Genomic DNA, 19,757 nt, shown 5'->3' on the forward strand with positions numbered 1-19,757 from the left:
ATGTTAATATCTTTTTAAGTAATAAAAAAAAGTCCATAAATCTTCGTGACAATCTCTTTTCATCACATCTTTTAGTTATGTTGGTCAAATGGGGGCGATAAAAGGTAAATCCTTTTTACAATGATTTTATACAGCAAACAGTTGATAAAAATGAAACATTTATGATTTTTAGAAATATTAGCATTAAAAAAATTTTCTATGAATCACTTTTTTTTTTACAATCTTGTGCTGAAGCCTTGTATTGCCATGAAACTGTAAAAGCATGACATTTTACCGTTACCTTTCTGCTAACACAATCTAACCATAATGTAATAAAAATATATTCACATAACGTTTATTACGGGAAAGAAATTAATATTAACCGCGATGAACTGGCAAAACATTTTATAGACTGCCCCTCCACTTTAACTTTGCCAAACTCAGCTATTACACAACCATACTGTTTTCCAGTAGGATACCTGTTGTCACTACATCTCATTAGTTCTGTTATTGCTGTCTTAACAAGATATAACAGGTCACCTGAGAGTGTTGACTGTCAACAGGGAAAGTTATGCCCCGAGGCTGACAGCAGTCATATGATACAGGTGTCAGACCTGATGAGCAGCAGACAGCTGCTGATGCTGAGGAATGGCAGGGATGCATGTGGTGGCATCAGCTCCAGCTCCAGTGAGCTCAATCCTCCAGCCTGCTCTATCCTCTGCAGTAATGGGGACCGGGATATGAGCGTGTGCGGTCTGGGATTAAATCGATTGTGCCCCCCCCTACCTACTTCAGCGTGAGGTAATTGCTGTCTCCTTCTTTCCACGCTCCCCTGGAGTTTGACTGTGACTCTGGAAGTTTGAGCACTCCAGCATGGTGAAATTGAGAGAGCTAATTATTTTTTTTTTTTTATGAACTGCATGGAATATGCGTATGATTTCCGTGATTTGAAAGTGGTCTATCATGAGAAGGTTATGGCAATGTCACGAACAAGGTTTCAATTAATAGTGAACTCTATCGTTCAAAAGTGAAGGATAGGTAAGATGATAAAAAATAAAAATACAGTAATACATTTTTTTATAATATTATAAGTTAAATTATTTTTCTCATTATAATATAAGTGTTTATTAGTAATATGCATTGCTGAGAACTTAATTAATTTGGACAAGTTAAAGGTGATTATTTCAATATTTAGATTTTTTTTTTGCACCCTCAGATTTCAGATTTTCAAATAGTTGTATCTCGTCCAGATATCATCCTATCCTAACAAACCATATATAAATGGAAAGCGTATTTATTCAGCTATATAATATAAAAATAACCCATGAAATAACTAATGGTTTTGTGGTCAAGGGTCTCATATAATGATTTCCTGTTTAAGAAAAAAATATTATTTTCTAACTTTTAACATTTCTGTGGAATCAGTGATTCATTGTGTTATATATGTAATATATATATATACATATACAGAGAAATTTAGTTTTTTCTACTCTGAATTTATTCATATAAAAATGACAGAAATCTTGATATTTCTTAATATATTTACAACTACAAATTTCTTTTGCACAAGGATTTGATTAGCAGTTTTTCTCTCCATTTAGAAGATTTGTTATGCATTGTGACAGTCCATGCTGAATGTTTGGGGGGTTATGACTAGAAAGCTTTGTTTATATTAATAACTATTCTAAGAAGCAGGTGTGGTGAATCACTCAAACAACAAACAAGCAACGAAGTTAAAGAAAACTATTGCAAATTTGCATTATAAATGTCCTATTTTCATGAAGGACAAAGCTCAGTATGCTAGTCTTAAAGTTTAAGACATGCCACAATAAAAGGAGAACAATCAGACCTCTCTGTTATTATGACTCACAAATTTGTCAAGAAGCCAGGAATAAAGACAATTATGACTGAGAGACCTTTGAGATCTCAACGTCCAGCCCTCTTTAACGCTGTTGTTTCTAAGTCAATTTCAGACAGTGCTTTCATATAAGAGAGGCGTTCCTGTCTAAGTCGACAAACTTGCAGCTAACACACACACACACACACGCCCACTCATATACATGCACATAGTCCATTCGCAGCTGATTAGTGTTGGTAATCAAGGCTGAGCTGCAATCAGCCCCCACTCCCAGCATGATAAATACAGCTCTCCGCCCGCCCCTCAGCTTCCTGGCCAACTCCAGGCTCTTTCCTATGCAATCACCACTCACCATCCTTCTACAGAGAGCTCCCAGAACCCTGGGAACCTCCTCGACAACAAAAGCATAATGACTTACAAGCATCTACTGCTCTGGGCCGGTACTTCGACAGCTCAGACGTTTCTCAACGGTACCGGTTCTTTGTGCTTGCTTTGATAAAAGAGGGCCGATATCTGAATGTACGCTTCCTACCGCAGCTTTGATCAGCTATTTCCAAAGGCTTAATGAGCTGCAGTCAACAAAAGAAGTCCTACATAATGATAAACAGAAGACGCGATACCGCACGTTAACACGTTTTGAGAGAACTCGTGTCATGCAGAGATGAGCTCGGTGAAGGAGTGTTGTCATCATCAAACAATCACATCAAACAGCATCATCTTTTGTTTTCAGAAATGCCCTTGAGCGCTGTCCTCGAGATATTGCCCAAATGCTCATACTGTATAATGCAGTGGAATCTAAAGAGCACAATGAAAGAGCTTTTACTGTCAGAAGGCTGACTCAAGGAGATTCAGTCTTCTCAGAGGAAGAGCATGCTGGTCTCACATGGGGGCGTGGGTTCAAATCTCAAGGCTGACAAGTGGCTTTTAGAGGAAATTAATTTGCTTTAAATAAAATCCAAATGAGCTGATAAAGGCATGCATCTGTAAGAGGCATTAGCCAGTAATAATATTAAAAGCATCCGTTGCTTGCAAGGTCAAGATTTCGGACATAAAAATGTACAGAAATGAAATGAATCACACATGCGGTGACAGCCTAATAGTTTGTCTGATGAGGTCTGGTGGGACTGGTGACCTAGTATCATGTGTCCTTGAACAAGGAAGGATGACCAAGAAGTATGGCTGATTCTTCAGTGAGGGATACATGAAATATTTTAGTGGTTTTCAAACTTGTCCACTATAACCAGATAAAACCTATTTCTGGAAAATATAAATTCATATTTGGTGTGATGGTAATGGCAGCATTAAAGGGTTTGTTATAAAAAGTACGAAGTGTACCCCATCCTTTTTTCCTTATTTTCTAACTTCTCATAAAAAGTAGCAAGTAAACGTTGCCTTATCTGAACACCGTTTATACAATGACGGGAAATAAATTAATGTATTTACATTTCTGCATTATTTAATGGTCTTTTGAATGTTCTTTGAAAGAATTAAAGAAACTAATTCAAAATATAAAAACAAAGCATAAAAACTTGTATTGAAAAGTCACCCATATTGTTATTTTGCCAAAAAGTTCCTTCAGTTGAAAAGTGACTCAACTGAAAAAACCACCGTACAAAGTAAGAGAATTGTACTTGTTCAGCACTAGAATCTCCCTGCACCTGCACATACCTGATAACTTATTCACTCCGAATGAAAGAAATGGGAGCTGAGTGGAGCTGCATCTGGAAGAACAAGACTGTAGAGTCACCGCACAGCTGAAGAGAGGCTGTATAGGGAAAATACAGCTGTTGTAAATTGCTACCTGTGCTCTCCTTCTCCCTCCTCCTCATCTTTATGCTCTTATGAGACTTGCAGAGAGGAAGCTGACAGCCTCTAATTCCTGCCCTCACAGGATGAGCGCTTCTGTTATTAATATCTTCAACCCACACTCAGTAGGGAAGCCACTGGCCCGGCCTGCCGTCATGCTGAAAGAAAGACAGAGGACTCTACCAAGCATATACTGGAGAATAGTGTAAACAGTATGCAATGGTATGGTACAATATTGTATGTAAAACGTGAATTCTGAAAAAAAAGACTATAATAATATCAAAAAAGGCAAATAAGTTAAAATGTACCAATTTTATTCCTTTGACAGCCATGAAAACATATAAACTGTCTAGTTTTGTACACCTACTGTTTAAGTACTCTGATGGACTCAGAAAAAAATGTAACGTGCATATAAAACAGTAAAATATATTCCAGATAATATTTATATAGTTTTTTTTCTCACTGTATTTTATTTTTGTCAAAGAAAATAAAAAAACATTCAAAAGTTTGGTGTTGTTAAAATTTGTTTTTGAAAAAAGTCTCTTACAATCACCAAGACTGCATTTATTTGTAGCCTGTAATATTTTGAAATATTATTACAATTCAAAATAACTGTTCTCTATTTTAATATATTTTCAAATGTAATTTATTTCTGTGATGAAAAGCGAAATTCTAATATGATTTGGCCTTCAAGGAACATTTCTTAACAGTATCAATATTGAAAACTTTTGTAACACTGTAAATGTCTTTCTTTTCATTTTTGATCCGTTCAGTGCTTCAGTCTAAATTTATCTCTCAAAAAAAATTTAAAAAGTGACTAGAGTGAATAGAAGAAGAGAATTTGTTCAGTGGAGAGAAAGATGTATACAAACAACATAAGAAATGAGAAAAGAAGCTGAAGGTATCTATACAGAAAATGACAGAGATGATGTCCTGAGGAAAAATTAAATAGCATCTGTGCACAATAACCTGAAAAATAGTAAATAAGCTATATGTATCATATAGGACATTAAAAGCAGAACCTCATATTAAAACATACCTAGATAAACACCACAGGGAGGAGTTACTAACACAGCAGGCACAGATATTAATATATACAAGTGTACAAAAAGACCAATATATATGAATTTTTGTGTTTTCAGACATTTGTTTATGTTTGGAAATGCTGTCCAGAGGCTCCTATATTTAATTTTGAGTTCATATAATGCTCATATAATGTTCATACTATACTCATATAATGCATGAATTGAATCACACATGAAACAGTAATATACAAAAAGGAAATTTGTACTAGAATCTGCCTTTGCAATCCAATGTGATTTGAAAGAAAACTGAAACAAAGGGAAATGGCAAAGCCATTAAAGTGCTAAATGGCCATTGCTAAAAACAATTAAGAACCAATGCTACAGTCTTGATGACACTGCATACTAATGATCAACGATGCACTTTGCCAATGTTTGTGGCCTGCTGATACAGCTATTATTCTATTTCTGACAAATCATTAGAGAAGTTTAGTGTCGGGTTCATGTTGGGTTTAGCTGTGAGCCACACATCTGTCTGGCCTTGTGAAGATCAGACTCAGGCTTCAGGGATTGATGAGTGTCAGGATGGGTTTAGGAGCCTCATGACCAGGAAAAGCATGCTCAAATACAGAACAGTGTCAGACAATATGCTGACTGCAGTGGCATGTGGATTATATCAGAAGTGACTAAGGCTGTCACTTTTAGTTCGAAAATCGATTGCATAATCGATCGGACCAACCAAAAAAAGTTTCGAAAATGAAAACAGGGAATCAATTTTAACTAAATATGTACAGTATTTATTTTAAAATAATTAAACAATTAAAAAATCTAGATGTAACAAAACTCACAAACAAGCAGAAAAAGAAAATTAAGAATTCCGAAAGTGCAGTATGCCTTGCAAAAGCTAGACAGAAAATACCAGCAATTTTACGTGCCTATAAGACCCAGTGACGTCGAAAGCGAATAGAGCGTCTGGCGCGAATGATTTCAATGTTAAGGCAATGTAAAGACCATAGACAGTAAAAGAAATGGACACAGCGACCCCATTGGAACTCAATTGAGACAAGTGAAGCCCATTTTTAGCGTTTTTTAGCATTTCCGGTGACGGTGAGCTTGAACGGGGAGTTCTTTGTTGTGAGTGAGCAGGAGTAAGTATTCTGATTAATTATTTTGTATAGTATTTTAAAATGTAATGCCAGTATGCCATATTAAGTTAATTGCCTTCGAGCTTCTCCTCCTGTCTGTTCGGTAATGCGACAGAGAGTCAAGTGGTTATGACGCAATCATTAGCCTATTTTTACAAAAACTGTTTCTACAGGGCCATAATGTAACATAGAAGGTAATGGAGCCCTTTATACAGTACATTGTCGTGTATCTTTAGAAATAAATAATAAAGTCTTTAAACGCCTCAGATGTAAAGTTATTCGCTGTCAAAGTGACGCCAAAATGAATGGGAGTCAATGGTAATGCTAACGCAAATGAAGTTCTGCTACAAGATGGCGGCACGCGGCCGACTTCAACTTCTGGTCGACTTCCTTGCCGCCTGGTAAAGATGCGTTTCCGCGCATCTGGAGGTCTCGCGGAGAGGTAGACGCGAATTCGTCTTATTCGCGCATCTAGTTACAGGAGATTCTGAGTTATGAAAAGGACCATTGCAAGCTGAGAGCGACCGGATTTTGTGGTGGACAATTGGCAGTAATACTCCCACCTTGCGCAGCATTACCTGAGTGTCCCTGGGACATCAGTGCAGTCGGAGCGCGTCTTCTCAACAGCTGGATAGTTGAATAAAAAACGCTCTCCTCTGGACACATGGTCTGTTCTCAAGTCCATTTAAAGTGGGGGGTGAAATGCTCATTTTCACTCAATCTCCTGTTAATCTTGAGTACCTATAGAGTAGTACTGCATCCTTCATATCTCCAAAAAGTCTTTAGTATTATTATATTTATAAGAGAAAAATAGTCTGTGCCGATTTTTTTCGGAAAAACACGAGCCGCTGGAGGCGTGACGTGTGGGCGGAGCTAAAGAATCACACGCGGCAGTAGGCTTTTGCGTTGAGAGCTGGAAGCTGCGACATTACCGTGAGGAAAAAAACATCGTCCAAAACAAACCATGGCTAACAGTCAGATTCAGCCGTATATTTATGATCCAGAATCAGATCCCGAGGCTGAAACTGAACGAGAGCAGCAGCAGCAACGACTACAACAGCGTCTCTATGTGGTATGTATTGAAACTGTATATATTTGCTTATGTAACCCCTCTCTCCCGGGTCCTTTCTGACGCTCCTTGCACTCACTCCGAGCGGGGCTCGAACCCGGGTCTCCTCTAACAAGGAGGCTAAATGGCTACAGCCACTAGCGTCTGTTGCTAGTGCGTCTCTTGAGATCGGGGAGGTTTACCTGCACAGCACTACTCGCTGGCCTCCGTTACACTTAGTGGTTTTGGAACATGACTAAGTTCCACTTTATGTCGTCTTTTTTTTTTCTTTAAAAGTGTACAAGGTTTACTTGATGTGCTTACACACTGATAGCTAAGTTAACAACACAGAGATATTTGAAGCAGTTTTACTCACCGCCTGCGGTTCCAACACACGATCGTGACCCTTTTTCGTTGGGACTGCATTATCCTTAAGAAATAAACTATATGCAAATCCGGCGTCAAACTGGGCCTTGTTTGTAAAACAAGCATCTTCGAAATGCAGGGAACAAACAAAAACACTTGCAAAACTCCGTCGATGCTCTTTAAAAATAAACTCCGCCCACTGGTCCCTTGATGGTTTTTTCTTTGGTAATCTGTGCAGGGTTGTCTTGCCCTCGCAACCAAAAACACACTTCTTTTGTGACATTTCGGTCTCTCGCTCTGATCAGTAAATGTCTCTGCTCTGCTCTACGGGATCGCGCGCTCTTCCGGCAGAAGTGCCCTCAGGACCCATATAAGGAAATTCCGCTCCTCGAAAAAAACTTTCCGAAACTTGTGACAAACCGGAAGGAGTATTTTTGGAACAGAAATACTCCTTCAAACATACAACTAAATTTTTGAAACTTTATCCATGTTTAGCATGGGAATCCAACTCTTTAACAGTGTAAAAAACTCAGTATGCATGAAATAGCATTTCACCCCCCCCTTTAAAGTTAATTCTTTTGAACAGTTGTTTGAAATGGATTGAATCATTTTTTAAAATAATCTTGGAGATTTTTGAATTGCCTAAATCATAAATGCAGCTGGGTTGAAGCCTGCAGTGATGTTTTTCTTTTGTTATGGCAGCCGTCCCCTCTGCACATTTATTTTTTTGAGAATGTTGCACTCCTGTTGCTGTTTGTTATTCTGCATTAAACTTCATGCCCATAAATAAGAAATATTGCTGAATTGTGCGTTTCCAGCGCTCTCTTTACGTTCGTCCGTTATTTGACGTTGAAAAAGGAAACTTTTTTATTTTTAGACATGGAAAATCGATTTTACAATCGATTCAATGAACACTTATGTCTTAAAAATCGAAAATGATTTTTTTTAACAAAAGTGACAGCCCTAGAAGTGACCTACTAGCTGGTCTTTAATGGGTCTGGAAAAAGCTAAATATCTGCTTTGAACAGGTCAACACTTCTTAGTCTCTATTGTTGGGAGACACAGACATTTTATACCCATATAACAACACAGAGAAGCTTTATAAAACAACATAGCTATAGGATAGAAGGATATAATAATATCTATCTAATCTATAAAAATGCTTCCAAACATGCAGGTAAATGCAATTATTAGTAAATAAAACCCATTGTGAGGTGCCCGGGGTGTGTTAGAAACTCTTAAAAAGGTGATGGCTGTGAATAGGTCAAGGATGACACTCTCACTTTCTCATGCACTGTATTCTGCTCTCAGCCATGATGTATGTACAAAGTAAAATAATTGACTTGAATCTGAAGGAAGTGGCCTTATTGATTCAATTTATCACACAGAGATATTACACATTACAGCTCTATGCTATCTATGATGCAAACAAATCAAGAGAATAATAATAAAAAGAAAATCAAAAACAACAAACCCAGTGCAATACATGTATTTATCTGCACATATTTTTTATGTTTATTATGAGTTCATGTGTATGAGTTAGTCTCTAATAAAATGCCAGTTTTACGGCAGAATATTGTAGAGTTTATGATTTCATTGACATCATACTATAGCTATTAGAGAATAACAAAAGACAATGGGTACCAGGGGACAATGTTTTACTTAAATAAGTACATAAAGCAAAAGGTTTGTTAAAGTTCACTTTTTATGTAGGCCGGTGCTGAATGAAGTCAGAGATGTGATAGTGGAGCTCAAGCAGAAAGCTGCATTTCTGAGCTGTCAGCCACAGTGACATGTGCGTTATGGTTCACCAGGCCGAAGGAGATTGTGTGTGTGTGTGTGTGTGTTTTACCAGGTGATGAGGGGACACAGAAATCATGTGTCAGAGCACCTTGTGCACTGTTGTTCAGTACTGTATGTCAAATATGTGTTTGTGATAATATCACTGCTGGTCTTTTAGCGGCATAATTATTAGATGAATAACACTCAATGCACCACTTTTCTGTAACTCTATCTTACTTATCAATTAAAAGTACACATAAATCCATCTTTTAAACTGCAGTTAAGTTAGATAGTTCGAGATGAATGCACCATCTGAAATTAAATCTGCTGTTTCTCACTTTCAGCCAAGAAACGATTCTTTTTCTCTCCATGTTTTCTATCTATTCTTTTTGAGAGCAAATCTGACACTCAATGTGCTGACAAGACGGTTAAAGTAAAAAAAGAAAAAGATAAGGTTAGAAAGTGTTTCTTCTCTTACTGTTGCCAAAAGACCAACCCTGGGCTGATATAACCCATCTAGCATTATCCTGCTATCATTCATCATACACTACAGAGAAGCTGAGTTCAGAAGTGAGGAGTAACATTTTCATTACAGGGTATAGGAGGATTGGTGAATAGTGTATTGTTATTATAGAAAGCCTGATATGAGGATTTAGTAATTTGCCTGCCCATTTTCATGAATAACAGGTTTGACAAAAGCTACTGAGAAATGAAGATATCAGCATGCATGAACAGACTCAAAAATAAATGCTAACTCAAGCTGATATATGCAAACACTCAGTAATGTATGAAAGCCATTGCATTGGCTAACAATACCAAGCAGCATTTAAAGAGATACAAAAGCACACGTTTCAAACCAAACATTTCACAAAAAAGTTTTAAATGACATAAATAGATAAGAGGCTGAAAATAAAATAAATAACAATGACATTGAAAAATTTAATAAGATTCTACATTAAAATGAATATCAGGTAAATAATAAAAAAAAAACAAAAAAAAACTGGTTAATACATTTAAACATTCACCGTGATATTTCTCTAGATAGAATGTGGTACTTTTTAGAGGGGAAAAATAGTCAGGGATTGATTTGGTCCAAAATGTCAGTTTATATAAAGCCTTTGAAACCTAAGAAGGTAAAATAAGCCAGCAAAGAAACTAGGTACTGGACATAAATACTCCAGTTCTATCGATGAGGAAATGCACAGAACTTATCAGATGTGGTCAGAGCCTGTAAATAGCCTCACATGAATCACCTAATCAATGTAGCCATGGCTTCAACTTGAAGACAAACAGGCTTCCCGACATTCTCACCTCAGAGTCATCAAAATATTCAGTATCGCACTCTGAGAGGGGTGACGCTGGCAAATGGGTCATTCTTTCTGTGTGTATATACTGTAGCTGAGCCAGCGTGCTCACGTGTCTTTAGATGAAGCTAGCATTTTTGCAGCAGTTTTTGTCTGCTCGCTGACCCCTAACGTAATTGGCCAGTCACTATTGGAAAAAGACGCTATATATCTCACAATGGCGATGGAGTGAACCTATTGGTTCACAGTGATCCCAAAAAAGAAAAACACATCAGCCAAAAAACAAAACAAAACATAGCTTTGATGGATTAATCTTTGTTTTATGCATTTTCCTGTGTGGAATGACAAGGAAAATAAGATCATGATAAATACTCACCGACCGAGTCACCATTCAGAGCATCCTCCATGTGTTTGATCATGGCCTCCAGGTCACTGTCCTGTGACACACAAGGACACACAAGAAGGGACACGTTCAGGCCTACATACAGAGACATTATAATTCAGGACATGTTCAGGGAACATTGGAACCATATGTTCCCTCTGGCCTACATTCAGAGACATTACAATATTATTGGAAATTACAGGGCTGAGAGGGTGCCTTCTTCAGTTTAGACGAACTCCCCAATGACAGTCTAGCCTCACAGGGGTCTTGAAATACAGGTCGTATAAACACCATTCCGGATCAATGGGTCTCCTATCTGAAATGATAACGTGACCTGGAGGGAGGAAGTAGCACCATGATAAAGGCAACCCGAAGGGTTTCATACTCCCTTGAGATGTTCACCTTGTTAAGATGAAAGCCTCTAGGGTAGACTGAATGAGTCTGAAGCAGGGCTAAAGGTCCATCAGCAAAATAATAAAGTGCACTTTTGCCCTTTATGGACTTTTAGAAAATAACCTCTCCTAAAATTTATTCACTCTTACTATTTTTAAAAACTCATAGTAATATACATTTTTCACAGGATTTGATATATATATTTGTTAAAAATATTATATTTTACAGTTTAACAGACAATTATGCACAATTATAATTAAAATTAAAATACAATTAAAATACAAGACTAATACTTTTTTTACATATATATTTATCACTGTTTATTAAATTTTTTGGCAACAAATTATGAACATTTCATCATGAAATTGTATTATATATATAATTATATATAATAATAATAATAATAATAATAATAATAATAATAATAATAATAATAATTATTATTATTATTATTATTATTAAGGATAATTATAATAATAATTATGAATGTATCATTATATGACATTATATTATATTAATTTGATTTGATTTAAAATCATGCAAAAATATAGCTGCCACAATTTAAAAATATTTTTTTGTAGATAAAATGTAAAAGCTAAAAAAATATTTTTTACAAATTAAATTATTTATAAATATTTAACTCCATGTTTAGAATATCATAGTTTTAAAGATGCACAAAAAATATATACTCTGAGTTTCATTTCGTAATAGTAAAGGTCCGGGACGTGGATAAAACAATCCAAATATATACATAAGAAAAGAAGCAAAAATAAAAGTGCCATGCATGAAGGAACACAGTACTGCAAATAGAAAACCATATTCAAACTGCAATCGGTTTGCAGAAAGCAGGACCTAGTCTACTGTGAATGAGACACAAGTGCATTGTGGGAGAACGTAGGCCTTTTGGTAGCTCAAGGGTATCAAATCGTGCTATCTATGCAAAGCATCGAAGTGAGAAAAGAAAAAATGCTGGTGCAGAAGAACGGGCTATGTATTATTCTGCAATTTACAAAACAATTCTTCTATTCGCAATTCCGGGGGAATCTCAGCCGGCCACGGCTGGCGGCACAAACATCGCCACTCCACTCTTACTGTGAGCCAGCTAATTATCAAATATCCACTGGGGCAGAAGTCTATTCCACTCTCTCTTTTGGCTTCATACTTATACCATCACGGTTCAGAGTTTTTTTTCTTTCCTCCCTCTCAAAGGTGACAAATAGTTTTAATCTATTTTGGCTAGCCTGATCGAATCGTGCAGAAGCCTGGTATTGGATTGCCGCTTTAAGAGTGTGCTGAGGTGCGTAGTTCGTGATCTCTTGGGAGTCCAGATGAGCCCCTGGCTCTTCTGCACCTGATCTAAACGTATGTGTTTGCTGTTGTGCCTCAAAACTCGAGCACTACAAAGTATCTGCAATAATGAGTTTGAGTTTGGCTAAGAAACCCTATGAGCAAAATACATTTGCATAATGCGGACTATAATACCGCATACAAGTGGTATCATATTACCTGTACATTAACCATTACCTGTGGACCCGAGTGCATGTGAGATATGACTGAAATCATCTTATTCCATGCTTCATAAAAAGATGATCTTGTCAATGGAGGTTTATTAAGACTTGAGGGTGTCTTTGAGCTTAATGTGTGAATAATTCAAAAAGATACTGGAAGAAAAAAGAGGATACTTGAGGAATATCAAACCAAAAGTGTCCTTGAGGATGGAAGGAAGTATGGTATTAGCATATGGCTAGTTGATCCAGTTTATTTTCAGATGCATACTGTATGAATGTATAAAGTAAAAAGTGTAAGTAATTGGTCACCATTTATATATTTTTCACTGTTTAAAAAAGATGTAGCCTACACTACTTCAACTGAAATGGTTGCAATGCAACATTTAAATTAATGTGTGGTCATAAAAGTTGAATGCATTATTAAAAGTTAAAATAATTATAAAACAATTAACAAAATGATATTCAAAATTGTTTTATATGAAGTTCAACATATTATATTTCTTTGCTGAATAAAAGTATTAATTTCTTTCAGATTTTTAGCTTAATTTGTATAGTAAACTATTTCATTTCAGTTTTTATTTTACTGTAAACTCTAATTACAGTGTGTACAAGACTGAGGCAGCACAGAGTTAAATCTTCATTAAAATCTTCATAAAATCTGATTGACAAGAGCTTCTCTCAGGCGGTGGATCTCTCCTCACCTGTCCACACGTCTGACAGGAAGCGTCTGTGGGGAGATTTTCCTCCGAGTCTTCCACTCCATCTGAATCTTCCTCCGAGCATGACTCAAATTCATCCATGGAGTAAAATGCCTCTGCTGCCTGAGGATCCTCGGGGATTGCTGAAACGATTGAAAAATAGCAAAGGTTTAGCTAATATTCTGAATTATTGAGCAATGTTTTGATATGACAAGAAAGCCTCTGTCATTATCACCTTACATTTTCTGCTTGATGACACTGAGACAATGAGAATGGATCTGTGCCAGTTTCATCTCTGAAACAGAAACCAACAGAATACCTCTACACCGAACACGTGTGAACAAATGAACACCGACAACCTCTATCTCACACACACACACACACACACACACAGGTTCCTGGGCGTGCGACCAAGATGATTACACAGGTTCATGCCTCAGATTCTATTAGACAGCTGCCAGTGACTGGACCTTCACATTGGAGACACAAAGATGGCAGGAGAGATAGAAAGAGCGAGAGGAGGGTGTTAGACTGTACTTTACTCTGAGGGACTTCCCATTCACCATCTCAACAGTTTCATTTTCTTTTGTAGAGCTCTCCACCTGAGAACTATCCTGCGTTTTGAAAGAGAACCGTAATGAGTCAGCATGTACGTTTATACCTGCATCCCACGAACAGCCACCTAAAGACCAACAACTAGGGATAAAATTGTCATCAAAGTGCAAAAAGTACAGAAGCAATTTATTAACAAGAGGTCAAGTTTTGGCTGGTTAGCATGGTTCAGTTAGCCCCTGTAGATGATATAACGTCACTATCTAGCAGGAAAAAGCATGTTTCTTTACAGACAGCCATGTATTCTGATGAAATACATGGTTTTTTTCAGTTAATAACCTGAGGGGCTGATGTCCTACCACACCATGCTCTATTTTTCATTCCTGTCTAAATGAGTAAACTGCTGCGCCACAGTGAAAGTGCAACCTGTAATTTAGAATTAAAGAAAAGAGCCCCTGGAGCACATTTACAACACTACAGCTCTGTTTTATCCAGTAAAGAGGATTAGTCATGACAAAGAGCAGAAAGAGCATTCTACTGCATCACTGTGCAGGAAGCTTCTGCTTCAGATTCAGCTCAGTCATCTCAAATGATCATTTGTTTAGGCCTCAGTCCTGCCTCATTGACTCTGCTTATGCCTCTGAATATTTCTGCATAGATTTAAGGAACTTTAGGTGAAGGACTGTACTAGAAGTTTGAATTTCTTTACATACACTATCATTTAAAAGTTGTCTTTATACTTTTATTCAGCAAAGCTGCATTTATCAAAAGTGACAGTATAGACTTCATTGTTACAAAATATGTAGAAAAATGCTGTTTTTTGTTTACTTTCTATTTAAAGAAAAAAAGGTATTACCGTTGCCACACAAATATTAGGTAGCACAGCTGTTTTTAGCATTGATGACTGATAATAACTGTTCCAGATTAGCATATTATTAACGACTTCTGGGGGATCATGTGACACTGAAGGCTGGAGTAATGATGCTGAAAATTCAGCTTTGCCATCACAGGACTATATGAAAAAATAAATGTAAAGTTGAAAACAGTTATTTTAAATTGTAAATATTTCACAATATGTTTTTTTTTTTCTTTTTTTTTAATTTTATCAAATAAAGCCTTGGTAGTGTATGTTGAAAGGGTTTCGAACAAACACAGGCCAAGTTTTGTGCAGCAGAGTTTACATTTTCAGACACTTATTGTCCAATTTTACAAGACAAAAGTTAAATATTTTGTAAAACATTTGGCACTAAATATTATGGCAAAACCTCACATCTCAGATTGTTCTAAAGTAGAGGACTATGGGTCAACCAACACTAATTCGAGGTTAAATCCTTATTTTACTTTTAGAATCAATTAAAATTAGTTTTAAATGGAGATAAATGAAAAGCCCTATACGGATGACAGTCTGCATTTTTCAGAGAACCTTCCATTCCTAACTATTGATTCCAATTAGCGATGCTAATGACACACCGAGATATTTAACAATGATTAAACAATCATTAGCTATTTTCTTGCCATTTACTTTAGGCTCTCTTGGTCAAATACTGAAAGCACTTATGAGTCCCAGCCCTGGGGTCAACGTTCCTAATAGAACCCCAGCAAATTACCTGTATAACTTTGTGCCTGATGCTAACCTTTACCAGATTAATTATAATGTTGCATTTTAAAAAAGGCCACAAATGTTCATAAACATACCATGACAAAGATGTTTATAAAAGGTATTATATTAACGCACCCATTCATACAGACAGATACGAGGTGAATACACTGTCATACTTGGCTTATTGCTTTATTAAATCATTTGATGCTGTACTCTATTATGCATACTCTATCTACAGTACTAATTAATAATAACAGTAGTGATGTGTGCATACAAATGAAGGAGCCTGTTACAGACTGGAGACAATAATATAATGCTTATTGTCAGAGTTTATTCATTTGAATGGCATCTTCCAAGACACAGAAGTCCCTATAGTGTAGTCATTATGGTTTAACTGAAGACATGAGCAGAATCACACCATATGGTAATGTTTATTTAGTTTCAGAACATGAGGAGATCACCAGAAAGGGCCATCTGGGTCCCTGAATAACATGCACATATGAAACTATGAACTCTCAAAATGACAGGAGCAGTAAAATAATGATGTCTGATTATTATATCCCAGAAGAGCATTTACCTTTATTTGCAATGTAGCAGGGTTAACCTGCTCAGTGTTTCTGCTGGGCGACTCTAAGTAAACGATCCCAAACAGGAACATTTTAGCATTAATTATGCATGATACATTCGCTCAGTTTTCTTTGCCTTCGAGACAACTTAAATCATGAGGTTTTATGGAAGCTAAATAATAAATATATTAGCTAAATTTAAGGACAAGAGATTTGACTCCATTAATTCAAAACCCAGCAGCAATGCATCACTTCTTTAATTTTTAATAATACAGATCCACATACTTACACATGAGGCTTGCTGCACGCTTTTCTTTCCCGAATGTTTCCTCTTACAATACAGTAATATTTCAGATTCACAGTGATTGCACCCCCGGCGTCCTCTATCGATAAATCACACGGTGTGGATTCTCCCCGAGTCGTCTAAGTGCACAGCTGTGGCTCTGCACTCGTTTAAAACATCTCATTTATTGAGGAATCTAAAGTGATTAGAGACGGGAACTGATACATAACCTCTCAGGACTTCCTGAAAATACATCTCTGAGATTTATCATCATGATACCAAAACCCGATTAAGGAGGTGTTTTGGCCATAACTTATCTTTCCCTTGATGCATATAATGACGCTGGTAAAAGCATGAGTCACCAAAAACCAGCAATACGCCAAAACAGACTCTGCATATTCACAGCCAACGCAAAATTATGTCAGAAATCTGGTTATTGGCCTCCTCACAAATATTAACTTAAGCCAATTCTATTATTTAGCAATGATGCAAATGAGCACCAGAAAATGACAGGTCATCCTAAAGAAATGTGCCAACTTAAATACGAACCATTGTCTGGTATTCATGCCTAATCTTTTACCGTGGTTTTAAAAAACTATTTGGATACTTTTGGACACATTTAAAATGTCTAAATGTCATTGCATTAGATAATAATATATTATCCAAGTGGCATCTGAAAAGTACGGAAGTTCTAAGCGGCCATGCATTATAATATTTTTTCTTCTCGTTTTCTCGTTATAACTACTTAATTTTCTCGTTATCTCGACATAACGAAGTTCGTTTTCTTGTTATAACGACTTAATTTTCTCGTTTTCTCGACATAACGAAGTTCGTTTTCTCGACATAACGAAGTTCGTTTTCTCGTTATAACGAACTAGTTTTCTCTAAGAAGTTATAAAACTGCGCAGGTGGCACTATAGACCTGAATATAACTGATGGGGTGTTGTATACTATACACTTTACTGTACGCGGACCTTCCTCGTGATCGCTATAATTTGTGCAGTCTTCATTACTGACATTTAATTAATTCATAAATGTTAAATATGCTTGAATCAATATGAATATTTTGTGTATTAAGTTCCTGCTAGATGCATTAGTTTCACCAACGCGTTCTGTGTCATAAAATAACTGCTTATCAAAACCAAGGTTGACATCACTGTATTCTGTTTATCTACAGTAGGACGGGATTTAAAGATGTAGGCTGATGTGCTTCTTTTCCTTATTACTAATCTTTATTGTTAACCATATTAATCAGAAATGTGATATATATGTAAAATCCATAGGCTTATTTAATTCAGTTTTGTTCTATAATGTTGTAATCGTTTTTTCCACACACACACACACACACTACATGTACACATGGACGCTCTTTTCAAACAGAAGCTTGTAACACACATGATATCTGCCACATCATATAATGACTACTACAAATTACAAATTATATATAATTTTATTTCAAATAAAGGGAAAATGAAAAGTGAGTTTAATCCAAGCAGCTCTAATTTCGCGGTGTTGCCATTTAAACATGTTAATTACAAAAACAAAACGTTCGTTGTACTGTCTCTGGAAAAAAAACACTGATTGATCAGCCTTTATTTATATACAGTATTGTAGATGTTATTACCTAGGCGAAATATAGGCTACAGTATAGCCCCTGCATGGCTGTCCATCAGATGCCTGTCAAAGTTGAGTTCGTTACTATAGCAACAGTAAAACTGTCATGTCGTTATAATGAGAAAACAAACTTTCGTTATGTCGAGATAACGAGAAAAATAAGTCGTTATAACGAGAAAACGAACTTCATTATGTCGAGATAACGAGAAAAATAAGTCGTTATAACGAGAAAACGACTTTCGTTATGTCGAGATAACGAGAAAATTAAGTCGTTATAACGAGAAAACAAAAAGGAAAAAAAATATATAATGCATGGCCGCTTAGAACTTCCATAGCAGAGTAATGATGCTATAGTGGAATATAGCTATATGGTTTTCAAAAACAGGTTGTGACAAAAATATTGAATTTGGATGCATCTTGATGCCTTCCCTCCTTCTTATACTGGAATCTTTATCAGGTTTAGGGCACAACCAAGGTCATTTTAATGGATGCATAAAGTCAGTTTCTCTCAGAGCAACCACAGTTATAGACAAAATCTCAGGTTACGCATGTAACCCTGGTTCCTCGAAGGAACGAGACACTGCGTCGGAGAATGCTTTGGGAACGCCTCCAGCATGAATTGCCAATGGATGGGCAAGACATCATAGGCGGGTGATGTCAAAGACCAGGAAGCTTAAAAGCACATGCGCCAAAGCCGGCATTAGCCTCCAGAGTTCCTGAAGAGGAATCACTATTTGGACATGTTCCACTTAAATGAAAACAATAAATTGTATAAATCTACTCCAGCTAAAAGTGACATGCAATAGTGAAAAGAATTTAAAATCATTGGTTCAAAAGTTTGAGGTCGATAAGTTTTTTGTGCTAATAAATGTATACATTTACAACAAAACAAAAAACAACAACAACAACAATGTTGTTCAATACTATTACAGTTAGAATCTATTTCATTCCAGTGATGGCAAAGTTACATTTTTATTGCTCATTGCTCCAGTCTTTAGTTGGCACATAATTCTATACTATTCTAAACTATTCTATACTATTATGCCGATTTTTGGTGCTCAAGAAACATTTCGTGTTGAATGCTAAAACAGTTACTGCTTAATTTTTTGTGGAAATCATGATACAATTGTTTTTAAGTTCAAACGCAGATATGTTTTGAAACATTATACATTTATTTATTTAATGCATCCTTGCTGAAAAAAAAAATTAAAATTAATATACAAACATGTAATTTAAATTAGCATCTATTTTTTGCACTGTTAATATATTCCAAGAAAGATTTTTTCCCCTCTAATGTCTGTTGACAGTGGAGCTCATATAGTCATTATTCATGAGTACACACTATACAGCAGGTTTGTTGGGATCTGGATATACAGTATCTAGAAATAGCAACATATTTGTGGAAAGCATTCACAGACTTATATATATATATTCTATCTCTTAAAATGTGTGTATGTGACAGTGCAGTGTAATATTCATGGTACCTCGCTCTGTTCTTTACTTTACTTTACTTTATTGGTTTATAGTAATGTGGACAACCTCTTTTAATCAAAAGAGCAGCTTTAGCCTCTACGGCTAATTTCCAGCTGTAGTCCCCAGCCAGTTATTAATTGGCATACATCAATAAATACATTGCAATTAATACAAGGCTTAAGCAAGAGCTTAGACAAACAAACACGGTGGTACAAAATTGAAACAGACAAGCAGGCACAAATTACAAAGACATAAAAGCAGGTCAAGCAATAAACTAGAGAAAATTGACACCAAAGATAATCATGCAAAGGCCACATTGAAGCACATATAAGACATAGCATTGAGACAGTCAGCAGAGATCAAGTGGCAGAAGCATGA

At 36.3% G+C, this 19,757-nt stretch overlaps 1 pseudogene; it reads right to left on the reverse strand.

Annotated features, from left to right (window-relative positions):
- Window positions 1-587: 587 nt before the first annotated feature.
- LOC113116763 (serine/threonine-protein kinase Nek11-like) overlaps window positions 588-19,757 on the reverse strand; it is a 37,264-nt pseudogene continuing 18,094 nt past the window's right edge.

Source organism: Carassius auratus, chromosome 16 (assembly GCF_003368295.1).
Source record: "Carassius auratus strain Wakin chromosome 16, ASM336829v1, whole genome shotgun sequence".
Lineage (NCBI taxonomy): Eukaryota > Metazoa > Chordata > Actinopteri > Cypriniformes > Cyprinidae > Carassius > Carassius auratus.